Here is a 15,065-nt window from a genome sequence, read left to right on the forward strand (position 1 = left end):
TGTTAGTCTAGCCCTAACATATACAGTAAACCCTTTTTCGCTATTAGCCCTCATTAAATTACCTTCAATCATACTGATTGAGCGTTGGAGTGCCTACGACAGACACCACACCTTGTCATTCGAGCCTACACATTTATTCTTCTTTATGTGCAGGTCCATCCAATTGTCAGTAGCTCGCTTCACACAAGATCCATCCCTTTCGAATCAATCGTAGATTTTGCCGTCTACAAAAACATATTTTTTATAAACACTCCTTTCCAATTTCTCTTTCTTGTTGTTTCTCACATTGCAAGTCTTATTAATCTTTTGTTCATAATCATGCGGTACAAAATAGGTATAAATTTGAAGCTCTTAAATTCCAATAAAATTGTTATCATTTTATAAGGTTTTAGTTTTGAATGTATCATGAGTGGAGTTATTGACATTCCACTAATGGACTAAAAAAAGCCTCATATTTAAGACACTTCATTCCAAATGTTTTAAAACTAGATTTTTTATTTATTTTTTGTATATTTTAAAAGGACATTTCCGTCCCTTCACTTGTACTATATTACCCCACTATCGTTATTCCAATATAAAATGTTAGGATAATTAAATTGAAAGTTCATAAAAAAATTAATAAAGCTAAAAAAAAATCTATAAATAATCCCAAATACAATATAGTTAAACAAGACAAAAAAAAAATATATAGATACAATAATACTACTATTTTGAAGAAAAAAAATACAATAAATTTAATGTAAAACAATTAAAACTTACATTTGTATTGCTGTAACTAATATATCCTGTTGCAAATTTTCTTCCTCCATTAAAACTATTTTGTTCTAAAAATTATTTGAATAACATTAAAAAAAAAAAAAAAGTTATAAGATATAATGGAGTGTCAAAAGTATTTGATATAATATGAAATAGAGTTAATTAAATATTTTAATATAGGAGTAAAATTGTCATTATAGAAGTTATTAAAAGGTGGGGCTTCGTTTTTAATGTTCTTTGGTATGGATCAGAGCTGACTGACCCGAACTAAACAGTGTTGGGCTTCACAAGAGGGTGGCTGGTCCATCAAAAGTAACAAGGACATAAGGATCCTTTTGAAAATACTGTTAATGTTATCCCAAGCTCATTCAATATAAGTAAATAAAATTACTAAAAGGGCCCCATCAATGATGAATGTATTTTGTGAGAGAAGCACATTCTCCTTAGCTGACTTTAGCTACTGATATTGTTCTCGTTTGTTTCAGTGAAGACAAGCAAAACTTCTAGCTATATAAGGTGAGTTTTTAAAAAGAAAGGAAAAATTACTTAAAATATTTTTTTAAAGAGGGTAAATTGAAGTCCAACTAGGCATGGCAATGGGGCGGGATCTCATACACTACCCATTCCCGCCTCAAAATCATCCCCACCCCGCCCCATCCCCGTTACGAATGATAGAAATTTTCCTTCCGCCCCCAAAGAGGAATGTTGGAGGCCATTCCCACCCTGTTAATTTACATAAACATAAATAATTTGAGCATTACCAAACACCATAGTTAATTCTTCACATGAAAAACACTAAATTAATTGTTTAAACATAGTTAATTTACATAAATATGAGTTAGAGTTTGTTCTTGTTCAATTGTTTAGGGTGAGAGAAATTGGGAAAATATGGGTTTATATAAGTAGGATAATTTATAATTAGGTGAAATATAAAAGAATAGTGAAAAAAATATATATAATTTTAATTTTATATTTATATATGAGGCGGGGGAAAGGCATCACCCCACCGGCCCCATCCCCGAGAACAGAGATTAAAACGCCCCAACCCCTGCCCCTATCTCAAAAAAACTGGGGCTTCCCACCCCAGTTATATTTATATTATATATACGGGGATTATAAGTTCAAGGCGATTAGGTGGGAATTAAATAACAACCCCTCTTTAGAAATTATAAACGGAAATGTTTTTTAAACCTATATCCCCACTTCTTATTCATATGGAGTAAATTTGTAAAATGAGGATAAAAGAGTAAATTCAGGAATTGTGATCAGCAAAGATGAGAATAAATTTTTTTTTTTTTTCAATTATAATTCCATTTGTTTTAGCAGTGAATTAACGAATGTTTTTAGGAGATATTATTCCAGGTAAGGATTAGATCAACATAAAGTAGACAAGTCGAAGGAGTATCTATAAACTATGAGTGACATCTTAGGTAGGGTGTGTTCGGTTTGGGTACCTTGCACTTTTGAAGGAACCGGAACCCGAACCGGAACCGACGGTTCCTTGAAATTTGGAACTAGATCGGAACCGACGGTTCCGATTCCTAGGTACCCAGAACTAGAACTAAGCAACGGTTCTAGTTTCGGTTCTAAGTACCCTGTAAAATTACAATGACCACCCAAAAGTTTTTAAAATGACAAAAAAACCTTTAAAAACTTACAAATACCCCCCCACCTAACACTTGTAACAAAAAAAAAATTACAAATTATAAATTCAAATTACAACTCCATTACTTTGTAAAGGTAGATTCTCAAAAGCAAACCAATTACTTTTAATGTTATGAAATATAAATATAAATGTATTCACATTACTTTTTCTACAAAAGTTTTATTAACCCCCGTAATATTTAATTTATTTTATATTAGTCTCGGTTCTTGGTTCCGGTTCCGGTTCAGTTCCTAACTATAGGAACCGGAACGGAACCGCACAGTAATGGTTCAAAAATTTAGAACCGGAACCTACCCATTGACGATTGGTCTGGGTAAGAACCGGAACCAAAACCAAACCCAGGGTACCGCCGATTCCGGTTTCAACCGGTTTCTTTGAACACCCCTCTAGGTATTAATATATATGGGCTATTAATGAAAGAGTAGGATTGTGAGAACACTTCGTAAAGGGGCTAAAAATTAAATGGTTTTGGGCCTGAACTAGACAAGTATGGGCCTCACCATCTAACATTTTTTTTTTGTACGATTTGAGTCACAAATCTCTATGTAAACCTCACTAATAATAAATTTATTAAGAGAAACAATTTAAAAATGTTTTTTATTCCAAAACATTTCCTTGTAAAACCCTTGAAAAGTTTTATTAATGGATATTAGAAACATTTATTAATAGATCTTGCATAATTGTAATATAATTTTGACACAAATTCATGACCATTAATTGATGATAATCCAATGGCTTAAAAATTATTTAGTTGACATAAAATTAATCAGTCTAACTTCTTATCCTAATCCGTTGGATTACATTGAATTAATAGCTATGAATTTGTGTCTCAAATATTGGTCAATACTGAGTTACAATAGCCTAATTCTTATTATATCAAGTTATATATTATAAATATTCAAATAAAATTTTATAACAAATAACAAATTTTTTAATTAATTTGGATAAAAAGAAAACCATACATAATTTAAATTATTTTGTGAAAATAGACTTTCGAATCTTATTAATGAGAATTTAAGTCTTAAATTTTAGAATCACAACCAAAAGTTTTCATATATTGTGTATGGTATTAAGCATTAATAAATTGTATTAACTAATAGTGTAAAGTTGAGCAAAAATCTTTTACTAACGAAATATATTGAAATATTTATATAATATAGTTATTGCAAATAGTGAATATTAGCATTGACTTGTAATATAAAATGACTTTTCCCAATACCTTTAGGAAAAAAAAAAAAAAAAAAAAAAAGATCTAAAATTAATTATTACGGTTTGTTTATTTGTAACTTTTTTTTTTTTTTTTTTATAAATATATCAATACAATCATTCTATAGCCTTTTGAAGGACAAGCTAGGGTTCGGAAAGCTATGGAGGGTGGGCAATCCCTAGGGAGTATCTAGGGAAGGGAAATATTGGGAATTGATGCTAGGTTGTTGCTGGTCGAGGGTGTATTTGTAGGGGTGCTTTGCCTTTGTGTTTTGTTGGTGTGTTATTGGTGCGGATGGCGGGTGGGCAGTGGGAGGGTGTGTGGCTGTTGTTTGGTTTGTTGCATGGTGCATTTGACATGGATGTTTCTAGAGGAAGGGATCTTGTTCAGTTTTTTTTCTCCCTGGTGTGTGGGGTGATGTTTTGGTTTGGGGTCTTGTGTGTGTGCTGTTGCAGACCCATCTCTTGGGGTTTGTGTGGCTGGTAAGGGACTGGCGGTTGGGGTTCTGCATTGTCGCGACTGCTTTTCTCTCCTGTTGCTGCTATTTTTTTTCCAGCAGGAGGTGGCTGTTCTTGCTGTTTTTTGCTGTGGTGTCATGTTTGCTATTGTGTTGTTGCTTGGAGTTACTGTTGTGGGTGTGCAACGTGGGCTGTGACTGATTCTCATCTCCAGCTGATTTTTTGTGCTGTATCTAGGGTTCTATGCTCCTGCTCCTAAGTGTTTTTTGTTGTCTTGTGTTGTGGATATTGTTGTTCTCTGGCTGAGTAAAGGCTTTTTGGTTTGCCATCCTGATCGTTTTTTTTTTTTTTTTGGCTATTTCAGGGGTGTGTAAAAGGTGTCCATTCTGGCTCTCTTGCTTTCTTTTGTTAGGCAGCGTCCCTTGCTTGCTTAGGATCGTGCTTTTTTGGGTTCGTAGGTTGTAATTCTTTACTCTTTTTATAATTACCAATTACCTAAAAAAAACTTTGATTATTTTGATCCCTTAATATGATAGGAATTTAATATTCAATAAATTTGCATTTATATACTTTGGAATAATAAAACTATAATATTTTTATGTCCTACTAAAAATAAACTTAAATAGTTGACGGCCAATGTTTTATCCCAAAAAAGAATACTCAGGTTTACTATAAACTCCATTAGGCAAAAAAAACTAATATTACCAACAAAATAAAGGCATTAGGGCATTTGACCTTTAACAACTTCTAAGCTAGGTGAAAAATCTAAAGATAAGATTGTTAAACGATACTTCAAGGCAATATCTAATTCCATTACACGAATTGTTTAATATTGAGAGTCTTAAGTGTCCTGAACATCTCCTCCAATTTTCTCCATGCCATTAATAACATGAACCGCTATATCATATTTCTTAATTGAGCAAAGCAGCTTTATAAGAATCTTGTAGCATTCATTGCTTGGAGCCTGTCCATCAATCTTCATTCTTACCAAGAACTTGAATGCCATGTCTACTAAACCGGCTTTGCCGAGACCAGTAATCATAACGTTGTACAATTTTATCCTGACCTTTCCTTTCTGGCGCAAATCACTGAAGAAACCTAGAGCATCTGAAATTGTTTCACTCTTTAAATAACTCTGCAATATTAGAACGTTAGCATCCAAATCGGTCTCAAGGCCACTTCTCTGTATCATCTCATATACTTTTTTAGCTAGCTCAGGCATTCCAGCATGCCCAGCTCCATCAATGAAGAACTTATAGGTCTCTGAATTGGTTGCATGACGAGACAACTGCATCTCCGGCAACTGTAGGAATTGCTTTTTTGCATTTTCCATGTTAGAGAAACAGCGAATAACAGCTCGGAAAAATCCTCAAGTTGGTTTGTGACCCGTTTCCTGCATTTTAATAAGAAGTCTAGCGGCAATATCTACCTTGTTGCAGTTGTTAAAACCAAGTATCAAACTACAATAAGTAGCCTTAGTAGCAACTTTATTCAATCCATTAAAAGCGTCGTGAATCAAATAGTCATCTTTTATCCCACAAGTTCTTCATAAAGCCGATATAATCCTACTTTTTCAATAATAAAACATTCTCCGAACCAAATGCACTCTTTTAGAGTAAAAGACAATCCACATCTCAAAAGTAAGAATCCATCCTAAAAGAGAGTGGGAAATTGACCAACCCTAGCCATCATTATTTTTTTTTTAATTCTTTGAGACCGTTTGGATCATATAATGTTTTATTATAGGGGTATTGATGAGGACATGACCATCTGTTGTCATAAAGCTGGCACAAGATCCTCTTCACATTCCGATGGACCCCATCACAAGGAGTCAAGCTAAAAAGATGCAACGTGCCTTATCAAGCGTAATTGAAGAACTTGAAGCCAAGGAAGCAATGCATGAAATCGAGTATGCCTTAGAGGGATCCAAAAAGATTGTTAACAAGATTGAACCCAAGTCCAAGTTTGAGGAATTAAAGACCGATTCTTGCTAGCCCTAATTGGGTCCAATTTGGCGTCCAAGCCTTTGTTCATGGGGCTTAATAATTGTTATTTCAATAATGCTACGGACACCGGGATTTTTGCACCGAAATATTGTACCGGCCTACGTGTAACGCACATTTGAATATTTTTACAATTTTTTTCTAGTGAACGGCCGTCCATCAAATTTGGACGGCCATTCACTCATATGGACGTCCGTCCATATTATATGGACGGGCGTCCATATACAAGGGACGGGCGTTCTCATTTAAAGTACGCCCGTCCATAAATAAAATATAATAAAAAATTTTTATAAATATTGGGGACGGGCGTCCATCTGTTATGGACGGCCGTCCATTACTTTTGGACGTGCGTCCATTTGTAATGGACGGCCGTCCATACTTAAAAAAAAAAAAAAAAAAAATGTGTCTTGTGATTTCATCTTCATCTTCATCTTTCCTAAGTTTCCCAGCCAGCTAATGAAACTCTTTCAGAACTGTGTCTTGTGATTTCTTCTCCACTTCTTGGGTTCGTATGACGAAGGAAAACAAATATTGATATATAGTTTTAATTGATTTTTCTATCTCTTTTTTTTGATTTTTGGATTATTTTGTTGTTTGATTTGTGGGTTGTGGGTTTTACAATTACCGTCTTTCTTAGGATGCTATCATCAAATGCTTTTTTTGCTATAGTGATGGTCAATTCTATTTGCAGCAAATAGATTTGTGTCACAGACCTTTATCTTCATGACTTCTTCAATGCTTAATTAAGTTGCATTCAATTATACTGTCGGAGTTGTTATTATTCTATTGGTTCTCTTCTCAACATTCTATTTTTTTTTAATTTCTAAAATAAATATAAAAATAATTCACTTCTTTATCAACAATCAAAATAGTTTTTTCCTTTGGCTCTATAAGTCTGTTGCTTAAAAGTTCACATTTTTCAATAAGGTTTATCTTTCTCTAATTGATTTATAGGCTTATAGTGGGTTATCCTGCAAATTTTTTGCTTTTCTTAACAAAGTTTTAAACTTTGGTTGCATATGTCAATGTTGACATATATGAGAATAACCATGATGATATAGACTTTGAGTTCAATTTATGGATATTTAATTTTTTATTTTTTAATTATCAATTCAATATAAATTGAACTTCAATATAGAAAATATATATTTAAAACACACAAAAAAAAAAAAACCAATAATAAGTAAAAAAAATATAATAAACTACCCCCGCAATGCACTTGAAATAATAATTACAGAAAATTGTGAGAATTATAATAATATTTAATTTTAATATATGATCTTGATATACAAGTGATATTAAATATCATACATGATTCACTACAAATACTGACATTGAATATCAAAGACATGTCCGCAAAATATTATCATGTTCAAGGTGGTGATCTTGAAAATATAATTACAAGGTGGTGATCTTCTCAAGTTGATGAATAATTTAATGACATCTACCTATAATTGATATTAATAATTATACAGGTACAATTATTAAATTTATCTAACACAACTTTGCATATATATAAATTTATATTTACTTTAAAATTTGTATATTTAACAATTATATATCTTAATCTAATTAGTTTTTTTTTGAAAACAAATTTGTTTACAATCTATTTCAAAAACATGAATAACATACCAAGTTGTTTCTATATCTTATAAAAATGCAGTCCCACTGATTTATTTTTTTGTTATTTAAATATTTATTTGAAACTTTTTGATTTTAGATATACTTAATTACCAATTTTTGAGAGAAACAGAGTAATAACTAAAATACTTCAGATTGTGTTTGGCAGGCCATAGTAGATTGATGAGATTGAACATAATTTAATATATTATTCAAAATTAACATTAAAATATCTGTCGTTGAATTAAGTAAGCTAATTTGAATCAAGGTAATTATAGTTATATATTAATGTAAATTATTATTGATCGAAAAATATTTTTATTATTTGATATAGTTTTGTCTGTGTGTGTACACACACTTTTTAATGTCCAATTTTTCTTCCTTCAATTTATAACCGTAGGTAAAGAAACCATCTAATTTAGTCAGAGGTGCTCTGCTCTCCGAGTAAAACAATCAAATGCGGGCGCAGGATAAAGTGAAATATCAAATCCCCGCAATTAGTTAGGTGCCGGGAACAAACACAGAGAGGTTATAGTGAACAGAAACTAGTACAAATTTTATTGTTATTGATGACATGACATCTCTGAACCATAATTAAAGACGCATCTGAAAAAGGCCAGCCTGATTACATTTTGCCAATGTATATATAAACTCGCCAAAAAGTGGCGGTGGTGGCATGCCCGCCGCCGCCGTTTCCGTCTGCCTATTCAAAACACAGCAGATCAGAAACCCCCGTAATCAAATATAAACGACAAGAGCCATCTCTAAATTAGCCTTCGCCATTTTCACACCCCCCAAAACAACACAATGACATCACCACTAATTATTTATACTAGAAACTGCTTTGACTTATGGTGTAATTCAGGTAGAGAATTGTAGGCCACTGAAAGTTGGCCGAAGGACCAACCCGCCGGGACAACATTGTTATACCAGAGTGCGGCCGTCGCTCGTTGTAACCTTAAAGAGAGGCTTTGTCCATTGAGATTAGTGTTGCTTTGCCAATTTTGACCCCAGTTTTCTCGACATGGGTTGCCAACCAGTTTTTGACCCTTTAATGGAAACAGCATGAACTCCCCAGCACCTCCAACATTTGTTATCAGGACTAAATTGAAGTAAGAATGGCCGTTGATTGTGAACCGGATGCCTCCCTCTTTCTGCTGGTACCCTGCATTATAAATTACAATTAGCAATATATATATAAAATTGAGTTGGTTACAACGTTCAAAATGGTGACCTCTATAGGCCACGGGTACTTCCAGCTCGTTATTGAGCAATTCGTTGAAAGACAGGCTGAGAGAGGTCAAAATGTTGCTGGGGATGTTACACCAGCCACCGGCATTTTAGGGAGGGCATTGTTTGGTGACAGAAGTTAGTGGCAGTGACCACTTGAGCCAGGGAGCACCACTAGGATCACTGGCGCACCTAATCTGGAAACAACTCCACAGCTCACCCGTTGTTGAAAAGTGCAGTGCTCGAGCCGCTGTGTTTGTTCCATATCCCTGGCTGTATAGATTCCCATACCCACAAGCCCCACCTGCAAAGGCCCGTCAACAATTTAATTTCTTTCAGAATTTTTATCAAACGGGTTATATTTAGGTGGCACTACAATATGTACTTACCCATTGTACCAGAGGCATCACCCCCACCATAAAAAGTGGCATGAGCTTACTCCATCCCTCGCCATTCCCATAAACAGATGATACTAAAGAAAGTAAACCCACCAAGAGCAGCTCAAGAAGTGCCATGATCCTGCACAAGAAGCACCCTTAACTTAAGCATCAAGGCATCAAAAAGGGGAAAGAGATATTGTATTACCTTAGAAGACAAATTGTATAAATTATGAAGACAAACTTTTAGCGGCCGGCGTTTGTTTGTATATTAGAGATCCTAGCGCCAGAGGTCGAGGTTAGTTACTTTGAGTGTGGAAATAGCTGGTAAGGGGGGAATATATAGATTTTGAAGAGGCAAAAAGGAACTCCCCTGGGCAACGTCACGACCAGCTGACAAATTGAGCTGTGGGGACCTTAAACAGCCAGGTGCAAGCGGTTTCTGTGTAAGGAACCGAAGCCACTTTTCTTCAAACCCGTGGTTTTGAACTTGTCTGTGTTTGTTGAGGGTGTTAGGAACAGGAATTCATCACCTACATTCAAAGATTCCACCTTTAAGGTTAGAAACAGTTAAGTGGTTTTGCTTTCTGCAGGTTAGCTAACCCACAACTGGGCGCAGCGACCGTTTCCCTGTTTACTTTCACTCCTTTCGCCACAGTATACACCTTTCTTTCTCATCGGCTCTTTTAATTTTTACTTGCTCCATGCTTAGACACTTTCTATTAGAAATATTTATATGGACAATTTTATCAGTCATCACACTTCCGTGAGAGATTATCCAATTATCCAATAATTTAATATTTTAAATTTTTTCTTTCATTCACCTATTACTGTGATTAAGAATAACTATCCATTTCGTTCGTCAATGATTATCATAAGAAGAGATATTTTTCAAGATTAAGCATAAATATCTTGTTTTTTTGGACGTCTTACCACGTTGCTGTTTTCTGAAAAAAATTCTCAATTTTCATTAAGTGAAGTTACTTAAAGATTATTTAAGGTGAAGTTAGTGTATCATGACTATAATTATCTCACATAGAAAAGAGAGACCATAATTACTATTCCTTAAGGGAAAAAAAAAATCTCCCTTTTCATTTTCTTCCAAGTATCCAATTTAATGTCGAGGTGAGATAATAAGAACATAAAGTTGAAAATCCTGGCTTGAAGTGCACACTGCATTGAATTTCCATTACTGCAGATGACCAAACCAGCTTGGGTCCAATCCAGCAGCATGTTTGGAACCGACCATTTCTACGAGATGCTGATCATAATGTTAGTTCTTGTAGACCATCATTAAACTTGAAATTAAACAGTGTGCAGTGTGAAATTGTGAAGGTATCTTTAATGGCAAATTTGACTGACTCCTTATATTTATGAGTTCACATTCAATGTTATCTGAGGAGCTGCAGAAAGGTTGAGAGTGGTAAAGAATAAAGATAGGTGAGAGAAATGCAACACCAACACGTGGTGATGTAGAAGATGATGTATGAAGTTGTTACATTGATAAGACCAAGAACACAACACTCAACATGGATCATTACTATACGATATCTATTGCCCTCGGCATGTGGATATTATGATTGATTAGAAAAACGAGAAGCCTTGCATCCATTTCAATACTATACATATTTCCCTTTATATTGCTTTTTCAGTACCGTCTTCACCATTACCCTTCATCTCATTTCACGGCTTTCTTGTTTTTTTTTATACCATGTTCTTTTCATTACCACCATTAAATTATTTTTCAGTATAACATTGTCATCCTCGGCGGCATAATGCATGTTGAATGTTAATAAAAAATAAAGGTCAGTCACACCAAAAACAATGCTGCAGTTTTCATTTTGATTTTCCATTTTATGATGAGATTGGATTCTAAAAATTATGTGAGAAAAGTTGTGGTAGAATGGAGACTGGGTGGGGTAACAGGGTACCAAGTAGAAGTGGCTTGAAGGAGATCACGTAGCATTGCACTTTACTCGTAATCTTGGATTCTTTATTGGTATCCGAAAACTATCTAGTGGTTTGTTTGTTGTTTCTTGTGTTACTTCCTTTTCTTTCAACTGGAAATCAGAAAAACCAAAACCTGAAAGTGAAAACAACCTAGAAAAGTACTTTAATGTGGCCCATTTTCTTGTCTTTTAGTTTTAACTCATTGATCTCTCCATGACACAAACAACAAAATGAAGATAGGGGACATCGATCCCGAACCTCTCGCGTGCTAAGTGAGCCCACATTCCCTCCATGCTTCAGCAAAAATTTGATTGTAATTTGAACAGTTAAGTTAATGTTACTTTGTATTTTGAAGGGCTAATGATTTATGGGTAATTCTCAGTGTTCCATGAATGAGAAAGAAAGTGGTATGGTACGGGATTAGTCTACATTTTCTTATCCATAAAGGTTGGCTGATGACAAAGTTAATCACTAATATTCAAATTAATTAGGCTCTACTGTCTCTTTATTTGATCGACAGCTGCATGAAATTGAAGAATCTAAGAAAAGATGTTTAGGATTGAACCATTGATTTAACAGATTGAATGTTGAAAATGAAAGAAAAGACAATTGGTTAATTAGGGTTTAATTAAGTTATAATAATACACACCAATTTTTATTGAATAAATAGATGCCACAGCAGCAACTAGTTTATAATCGTATTTAATTCACTGTTCTAGAGAATATAAACATTTGATCATAATCATCATGTTCTAAAAGAATATAAATTAGCTTAATTATACAAGTGTGAATGCACAGACAACATTTCTAAGCTTGCAAATACTCCCTCGTTTTTAATAAGTGTCGTTTTGAGGATAATAATTTGTTCAAAATAAGCGACGTTCTTTCTTCATGCCACCTTCTTCTCAGTCTTCCCTCATCTCTCTCAACCTTTTTCTTCCCTCCCCAACTCCTCTCTCTCTTTTTATCTTCCCTTCCCCTCATCTCCTCTCTTCACATTTGTCTCTCTCTTAATTAATATTTCACGTCTCACACACGTTTTGCAAAGTGAGAAACAAATTTTTCACCGAAAAAGTCAATTCTCTGCACACTTTTTATTCCTTAAAAACTGTGTAAAAACTCAAAATGACACTTATATAGAAACGAGGGAGTAATTAATATAAACATAGATTATTAATTACTTTTTATTATATGCTTTTGAAATTGAAAGTGAAACCTGAAAGAAACCCCATTTTATCTTTCTTGATGTAATTTCTAATTAAGTTAGCTTTAATTAATAATATATATGGCAAACTTATATTGAATATCGTCTCCAATCTTTTTTGTCACCTCTATAGTATATGTGAATGTTTTCACAGTTTAATGTAAATCTCAACCAATTCGATCTCTTCTAATTAATTATAATTGACTTTTGAACCATAACAAGATTCTATAAAGATTGTGGTCTGACATATGACAAAGACATGAGTGTGATTAGACTGAATTTGGAATTCTAGCCCTAGTTATAATCTAACATTTGAAGGTGTTGTACGTCAAGAGCGTTTATTATGTAAATTAAAATACATTATCTTAAGATATACCTATAACGATACCAATTGATCTCATATAACATATCAGAAGACTATCTAAACTTTATGTATCGTCAAAAAGGCATTTATTTATTTATGAGAAGTGGAAAAAACAAGGAAAATAAGCAACAAAAATTGGTGATAAATTTACAACAGTGGAGAAATGATATTGGCATTGGCATGCGACACGTAGAGATATCAATTCAATTTCAATATCAACTTCAGCCTCTTGGCGAAACACCGCAGCAGGTAGTGGTTGCTTCATCATTAAGCAAAGCCGTGACTCAGTTTTGCTTCACTAAACCTCTGAATATAATTAATACCCATTTGGAAAATAATACTACTACAGTAGTACTACTGTAACGGCTTTTTTGTTGTATATATTATATTTATGGAGAGAGGGTCAGCCCCCATGTGTTAGTTGAGAGGTGTAAAGGAGTTGTCTTCCTCCAACGGCTGCCGTAAAGTATCCACTTGAAAAATAAAGATGACAAGTGTATGTTTTTTCTATGAAAAAGTTGGGAAATATATCCATGCATGCATGGAATGGAATGGAATGAGTCAAGGTTTATCATTTGTAATTAAGCTCCTTAATTACGTAAGAGATTAGATGGTGACGATGAAATGATATGGATAAGGAGTATATGTCAACTGTTGTGTTATATCTTCAGCTTTGGCTACAAGAAAACAACTTTCATTTAATAGTAAGTTGAAGACTTTTTTCGAATAGAGAAAATATCTATTCAATTAATTGACACCTTGAAATACAGATGAGACAAATACAATAACAATGAATGATATAGAAATTGACGGATTCCAAATTAGAATGATCTACTTGATGTCTCATCTTCATTCATTCATAAATTAACCTGCTTGATGGCGGTATACATGAAGTGACTGGCACAACATTAACTTATAAATACATGAGTGGTATGTGTTTGCCCATAAAAATAAATTTTATTTTTAAAAAGATTTTAGATTATATATCAATTTTCAGATTGGCCTCTCTTGTTTGTACTTGCGCTTTTTTCTTAGATTCAAAACTATTGTTTTCTTACAAAAGAATACATATCTTCTTACATTTCTTACAAGAGAATATTGTATGGGCCAAAACACATATTGGACGAATAAATATATTACGATTCAATGTCTTAACCCAATTCTAATGAGCCACGCTTAAATCCACATTGTGAACTGACACTCCATGAGTTTTGTTTCCTACAAGTTACACTAAATCGAGTTCCATCCATTAGCTCACAACAGTTCTAAATAGGAATCAAAATCCTATTACTTTCACTTCCGTCAAGATCTAAAAATATTACTTAATTGTTAACCCTAATGCAAGTAATATCACTTCCTTCATATGAGATTCCTCAACCAAGTAGGACTCAGAATTTTACTAGGACTCCAACTCTTGGTCACTATATAAACATTGTCAAACCTCTCATATTCATTCAAAAATCACCCATAGTTTTAGTTCCTAAATTCTTGCTCCCAAGAATCTAGTTTCTCTATCTTAAAGCTTAGTTTCGACCAACTTTACCACCGTCAGCCACCGCAAAGCCGTGCTCCGACCGCTTTGTGTTAGTCTAGCCCAGCCATATTACAGTAAACCCTTTTTCGCTATTAGCCCTCATTAAATTACCTTCAATCATACTGATTGAGCGTTGGAGTGCCTACGACAGACACCAACACCGTTGTCATTCGAGCCTACACATTTATTCTTCCTTTATGTGCAGGTCCATCCAATTGTCAGTAGCTCGCTCACACAAGATCCATCCCTTTCGAATCAATCGTAGATTTTGCCGTCTACAAATACATATTTTCTATAAACACTCTCCTTTCCAATTTCTCTTTCTTGTTTGTTTCTCCACATTGCAAGTCTATTATCTTTTGTTTCATAATCATGCGGTACAAAATAGGTATAAATTGAAGCTCTTAAATTCCAATAAAATAGTTTATCATTTAATTAAGGTTTTAGTTTTGAATGTATCATGAGTGGAGTTTTGACATTCCACTAATGGACTAAAAAGCCTCATATTTTAAGACACTTCATTCCAAAGTTTTAAAACTAGATTTTTTATTTATTTTTTGTTATTTAAAAGTGTTAACATTTCTCGTCCCTTCACTTGTACTATATTACCCCACTATCGTTATTCCTAATATAAAAGTTAGGATAATTAAATTGAAAGTTCATAAAAAAATTAATAAAGCAAAAAAAAAATCCTTA

The 15,065-nt window shown here is 33.7% G+C and overlaps 1 pseudogene; it reads right to left on the reverse strand.

Moving 5' to 3' along the window:
* Positions 1 to 8,571: 8,571 nt before the first annotated feature.
* On the reverse strand, positions 8,572 to 9,455 carry LOC116133491 (annotated as a pseudogene).
* Between the last annotated feature and the right edge of the window lie 5,610 nt (positions 9,456 to 15,065).

This window comes from Pistacia vera, unplaced genomic scaffold, assembly GCF_008641045.1.
Source record: "Pistacia vera cultivar Batoury unplaced genomic scaffold, PisVer_v2 Contig270, whole genome shotgun sequence".
Taxonomy (NCBI): domain Eukaryota; kingdom Viridiplantae; phylum Streptophyta; class Magnoliopsida; order Sapindales; family Anacardiaceae; genus Pistacia; species Pistacia vera.